Below are 7,323 nucleotides of genomic sequence, written 5' to 3'. Positions count from 1 at the left end.
GCTGAATGTGACTTGGAACAAGAGAGACCTGGAGATTTGGGCCACCATCTTTCTACCACATGGGACTCCAGAATAAACCTGACGCATAAGAAATTCATACTGAAAAAAGTGGGAAGAGATCAGATCCTGCTGACATCTGATTCTAATCCCCACCCCCAGGCTTTTCAGATATTAGAGTCAATATATCATCTTTTATTTTCTTAAGAGAGCTTGAGTTGAGTTTTATGGCACTTGCTTGTGAAAATTCTGATACTTCACTTAAAGAAATTCCAAATTAATTTTACTAGATATCCATCAAAGAGAGAAAATGAAGCAAGCTTTTGGAGAAAGACTGGAATTTCAATATCCACACAATCAAATCTAAAAATAGGTGACTGACTCAAGTGTTAGAACTATGAACTCTCAGTTCTACTAAATCCCAATCTCCAGAACAGCAAACCCAAAATCTCTGTTAAAACAAATCAAAACAAAACAAAAAACTTATGATATAGTTCACTTAGCAGCTGTCCATGGTTCATGTCCCAGAGATAATTTGAAGGTCACAGGCAACAGGGAAAGGAAATAGCATTTATTGTGCACCTTCTGTGGGCTAGATATTTTAACATACTTTCATTCATTATATTTAAGAAAAACTTTACATGCCTGTCCTCAGTGTTCTAGGCACTGTCGGTGCTGAGTGTTCAGTAGTAGAAAAAATGGCCCAGCTCTCAAATAGCTTATAGTCTATCACATTCAATAGCATTTTCTGCCATGATATAAATGTCTCTAGCTGCACTGTCCAATGCATTAACCATTAGCTGTATGTAGCTCTTGCACATGTGAAATACAGCTAGTGAAAATTTGATTTTTAAATTATAATTAATTTTAACTTGATTAGCCACATGTGAGTTGTGGCTACTATATTGAAATGTGAAGAATTCAAAGTCTTTTCTTCTTAAACTTTAATGTGCATATGAATCATTCACAGATTTTATTTAACTACAGATTCGGACTCAATAAGTGTGGTGTGGGAGTGGAGTCTCTGTGTTCCTAATAACTTACCAGGTGATGGTGATGTAGTCCATGAACCAAACTTTGATTAATGAAGATAAACAACCATCAAAATAAATAATAATATTTATTAGAAATATGGTAAAACCTATAGGGAGAATAGGTTGATCTAAGAGAGAATTGAAATTGAAGGGGCAGGATTTAGAACTAAATATAAATTGGAAGTGAGTCATAAAAGGCCTCAATGGAAAGATGTTCCTGGAGGTGAAACTTGCAGGATGCATATAAGCTAGTCAGGAAAGAGGAGTAAGGGAGAAGCAATCTGATAGGGAGCAGCACTGAGTATGAAGGCCCTCTAAATCACTCTTGTAAAAGAGTTCTCTGTGAAATAGGCTGGTCAGCAATAATATAGGTATTATTACCTTTAGTTGCCTCTTATCCATTCTGCCTCTTGACCTCCCTGCCACATTCAAATAGGTGCACAACTTTGTGTCCTCATAACTCATTGTACATTTTCCCATCATAATCATTGAGTTGAAATGTCTCTTCTGTCTGTTCCCTACTAAACAGTGAACTCTCAATGTACGCATTTTTATTCTCCGGATTCCCACATGGCATTTCATAAATGTTTGCTGAAGCAAAGATAACAAAACCAACAAAGATAATGTTTGTGTTTGTTTATGAGGTACCCGAGATTAAGGAAGTATATATACTGCATGTAGAAATGTATGCAGTATTTTTCTCCCAAATAGATGAGAAATATTTTTGGAGCGGAGTCAAGCCATTCATGGCCTCTCCATTACTTTTAGTTTTACAGCAGAGGATCGCTCTGGTTTTGACAAGCATTAATTAATCCATCTCTGGGGAATAATAGGAAATGTAGGCTTATGCAGTCTGCACCAAGGTTATCAAGGTTATCAGTTATATTGGTTTTAATGTTCTGCCCTACTCTAGATATAAAGCATGCAGCAAAATGCACAGTTGCCTCCTCATTAGCTGTAAACAGTGTATTTCAGATTTGTCAAGCACATATATTTATTTTTACATCCAAGCCTTTTTATTTATCTTCCCTGCAAGTCCCTGAAGTTTTTGTCAATAAATTAGAAATACACTAACTGGTTCTAAAAAGCATGGCACCCAGGAAATTTTATTGATCTCATAATTCACTGAATCTTTTGGTTAATTACAAGTTCTGTCTAGCTTGGTATACTTTTCAAGTCAGCTGTGCATCATAAATATGTAACCTCAGTACTCATCCTCCCTACATCTCTGGCAGCCCTGCATGAAGTCAAAGGTGTAATAGCTACAATACCCAGAATCTCTAACATGTTTAATTAAACTATTAATCTGCTTTTATCTTTGACACTAGAAAATAGGAGGCACTGAGTTTTCAGAGTTCTTCAATGCATTTACTTACCGTGGATTTTTCCAAGCCCTGTCCTCAACAGTTTAGCAATGGCAACTCTTTTCAAGGCAATTAAAAAATGTGAATGTTGGAGAAATTACCGTATCAGCTAATAAGAAAGTGTATCATTTACAATGATTCATGCCTTTGTTTCTTGACTAAAGTACTTTATTACAAACAAAGAAGATAGACTCACTAAGGGTTTTAAAATTGTAGATCAATCAGCAGCAGCCTGAGAAGATCCATTATTTTAAAAGCATGTGGATGATCATTATAACAGGAGTTATCTGTGTTACATAACCCATAAGAACTCGCTGAGGACAAGTGTAACCTCTTGTGGCAGCAATGACATTTTAAGTGGTTAAGCCTGGTTTTGTGTTCATTATCTCAATGGAGACTTGAAACTTGAGTCTTCAGAAACATGTATATCTGCAAAGCTTTAATTAGGTTAACAAGATTCTCATGTGTCTATCTCCTTCCTTTACTGTGAATCAACTGGCAGTAATCTACTACATATGTTATGCAATTAAAGAAGCAATTTGCTTCTTTTCGTTCTGTTTCCTGTGCTCCTATATTACCTCTCCTTTATTAAAGAAATATGTATTTTGTGTGCCTCTGTAAAGGCTGTGAAAATATGACACCATGTCCCCCCAGCTTTAATTTTAACAATGACTGAGTGTGATTTGAGACATGTATTTGAACATTCCTCTTAAAAATCAATTTAGATAGGCAATGCTCCTGTAAATATTTATTATAAACTCGCTGTGTTTCTAGCAAGTTAGATTACTATCATAAGCTAAAATTTAAAAATATGTTTTGTTTTGTTTTTTTCCCCTACTTTGTTAAAGACTATAACCAAAACCAAATCCATTACTGGGTTGGTCATATATTTTGCAAATGCTCATGGGAATTAAATTTAATTTAGATAACTCAACATATCTTTCCTCCTACTCTACCTCCAGTCGAAGTAATCAGAACCACAATTCTTTTATATTTATGAAGCAATTGAAGCTACATATTTCACTTTTTTATTGTATTTTAAGTTTTTATGCTGCATTTGCTGTGAGTATTCCATGTATCTTGTTAAATGCAAGCAGCTTCCTTGAAAACAAGTTGTTTCAACTGACATTTTTTGGCTTATGGTTAGCATTTTACAACCTATGCATCAGAGCCATAAGTTTATAATTTGAGACTCCTCAGACCTTACTTATTCATCATAATTAGATGTTTCTATCTGCTATCCTACTGAATGGCAAATTCTAATATGGAAAAATAGAGAGTCAGTTTCTAGTTTGGCAACAACAACAAAAAAAAATAGTGAAGGAAAGAAATGAAATGTATTGAGTTTACTTCCTTGGTGAGGTTGCAATCTGAGTCAAACTTTGAATTACCATTGACTATTTTGCACAATATAGAATATACGCTGTGACTCTGGAACACTTATATCATCTTGGTACCTCAGGGTTAAAATTTTTAGTTTGAAAAGACAGTTAATGGCCATTTTTAAAAGTAAAATGAATTTTACAAATGCACTTTTATGTGATGTGTGAGTACGTAGTTATTAAAGGCTAATGTTTTGCTTTGAAGAATATTTTTTTCTTTTTGGACTATTGTAGTAATCTCTTTATAAACGTTTAATTTTTACCTTACCTAAGCAAAACCTTGCAGGCTCTATTTCTTACTGTTCTGAGATAAAAATCCTCTAGAAAATGTAGAGGACAACCCCAATGACATTGTCTGAGCCACAGAAATTAATCATTAGTGGTGGAACTTCGGGCATGGAGAGTGTTGTACTAGGGGAGTAGCCTGTTGACTTCTGTATGTGCTACCATCACTTGTACAGACTCCACACAAAACAAGTCTAGCCAAACTATAGGGAAACCTGGGTATTGTGCCTGCCTGTCCATGTCAGGGCCTTTGGTGGTAGCTGCTACTATCAGGAATAGCTGCAAGTAGAGAAGAGGACATGGGACATTGTGTGGTTGTCCAGGACGCTAGCCTTCCATGGTGCTTTTAGCCCCACCATCAGAAAAGCATTCTTAAGAAAAGGATTGAAACTTACAGTATTGAGTGTTAGAGATTTTCGTTTTATCTTTAAAAATGTATGTGTCAACTTACTACTCAAAGCTATGTTATTAATCTATATTCTACCTGAGAGTGATTATGTAACTTGCCTCAGATCACACAAGCAGTAATTAGGGCTGAGATTTGAAACCAAATGAGCCTATCAACCAAAGCCCATGCTTAGTTCACTATTTAATGATCCTACCCATGGTGAAGAAATACCTTTCATCATTATCAGACCATCCATTATGAATCTAATAGTTTGGGAGCTAGAAAGTTACATAGGGCAGCATGGGAGTGGAGTGGGGATGGTGGTTTGCTAGGAATCTGGCAATGCAAATTAAATTAAGAAAACAACAAAACAAAGCTCTGATATAGGGTTTGCCAATTTTCTCTGGTACGAAAATTCCCACCATGGCCAATTGTAAGCTTCTAAAATGAGGTCACCAAAAGAGAAGTGGAGAAGAGATACACAGAATCTGTTCTTATAAACTGGTGCTCACACATTACCAAGTTGGGGAGCACACATATGGCCAAAGGAAAGAAAGATAATGGGGTGGTTAGAGAAGAAATGCAAGGCTGAGAAGGGCATATCGATAAATGACAATTGAGGACTTTAACTGCCTGTCCCTTACTGTGGTAGTCAGTTACTTTGGTAGCTCTCAATGAACCTTACCTACACGGATTCATGTCTTATGTATAGTCTCTTCCCCTTGGACTTGGCTTATGAATTGCTTTCACCAACAGAACGCAGCAGAAGTGATGCCACATAGGTTCTGAAGCTCAGTTTTAAGAAAGCCTGGCAGTTTCTTTTGTACTCTCAGAGCCCTGAGCTGCCCTCTAAGAAGCCTAGCTCCCCTGTTCCAAAAGACCATGCGAAAAGGCCACGTGGAAAGGTAGTGCAAAGAAGCAGAGGCCTTGACAACACATGGAGGAAAACTGAGGAACTCACCCAATGAAGAATAAAAACTGGGTCCCCAGACTTATCACCCATGGAGAACCATTCTAACTGACCACAACACTTATGAGTTAAAAGACCACCTTGAGTCTTCTGGGTGTATGTTGTCAGAACTCCTGACCTACATCATTGTGAGAAAACAAAATTTATTTTAAGCTACTAAATTTGGGGGTAATTTATTAAGTAGCTATAGACAACTGAAGAAATTATTTTCTTGCAGTGGAAGAATTTTACTTTTACTTACCTATGATGCTTTATGGTCAGGATAGGAAGGGAAGCCCTATCCCTGAAGTCACCAATGTACCATGGAAAGCCAGCGGGTATCCTTCAGCTCACAGGTTCCCAGCTCAGTGGTCCCAGTTGCTTCATCCTGGTCTCATACAACAAATGCAACAGACAATTGTGGTTGGTAGTTTTTATACTTTGACATCGCCATCTCTCTTTGTGGTGACAGTGTTTCCAGTTGACAAAAAGGAAAGATGAAGTGTAAAGAGAAAAATTCTGTACATTATTGTTCAGGAACCAAGAATAAAACACATCTCAAATCTGTAAGCCCAAGATTTTTTTTGAATGTAATTCTTTTTGTGTCGACAGTTTGGTGTGGTTTTGCTGATGCTTCTTTTTTCTCTCATCAACTAAATAATGACGACAAAGAAAGAAAGAAAGGGATTATCCTGCCAGGATACTCAGCCTCTATCATGACTTGATAGAATATCGTGAAAACATAAAATCGAGAGAAAAGCAAAGTTGTTTGTTGTCTAACCACTGAATTAAAATATTATATAACCTTGATTAGCCAGTGACCTGAGACCCTGGAGTTAACCATTGTGAATTTGGAAATAAACAAACATCCAAAGGTGTGAAACTTTCTGTATGCCTCTAATGCAAAACAAAACAAAGCAAAACAAAACAAAAACAAAAAAACAAAATGAAACAAAACAAAACAAAAAAACACAAAACAAAACACAAACAATATCTGGCTTTAATCGTTTCATCAGAGGTTTTCTTAATGCCAGCAAGATGTTGATATGTTTTTATGAGATTAATGCAAACAGATACTAGAATTAAAATGACTGTGTGGATGGAATGATGACATCATAACAACAGAACATATTGCCAATTTTAGAGCAGTAAAAAGGCTGAAAATTAGGCAGAGTTATTAATTTTATTACAGACAAGAAAACAACTTAGAAGGATACTGTTTTGGCCTTTGGTAAAATTTTTATTTTCAATAAAACTCATCACATTATATCCTTCGAGGTTCTCCACGAGTACATATACATTCTGCTGTCCAATTTCATAAGAAAGACAAGTAGCAAATTCAGGTTGCTATCTCAGTTAGGTATAGTTCAAAATCATATTTTAAGATGCTTCTGACTCTTTGGGAAAAGAGTGAAATTATGGTCACTGTAGTCTGATTTGGGGACTAAGGAATTTGGACATTATTTTGTACCTAGCCTTTTTGCTTGTTTGCTTGTTCATTTTTATCATTCACCAGGTGATAGCTGTGGTGGCCATCCTTCTGAATATCACTTCCAAAAGTCTTGGTAATTTTGGCTCATAGTCTTTACAGAATTGCATTATCATGAATTTTAAGGAGGTTGTCAATTCTGTGGGAATGTGTATTTCATAAAGTATAGCCACTGATGGGACTAAGTACTGAGTCCCTGAAGCATTTCCAAGTAAAAGGTGAGTTTTAGTTGTGTACATCAGGATGGATCAGGTGGTCCATGGAAAAACGAAATTCTGAGGTATAATAAAGAAAAGCAAAAAAAGATGGAAACTAAATTCTAAACATTTCTTCTTGTATTTTAGAATTTAACTGGAAAGTTCTTTAGAATTTAGTTGAACAAAGTAGGAAGACAAAGTAAAATCATACTATAATGCTCAGTTTAAAGAACAGAAG

The sequence above is a fragment of the Pteropus alecto genome, unplaced genomic scaffold (assembly GCF_000325575.1).
Source record: "Pteropus alecto unplaced genomic scaffold, ASM32557v1 scaffold45, whole genome shotgun sequence".
In the NCBI taxonomy this organism is placed as follows: Eukaryota; Metazoa; Chordata; class Mammalia; order Chiroptera; family Pteropodidae; genus Pteropus; species Pteropus alecto.
This window is presented reverse-complemented; position numbering follows the sequence as displayed.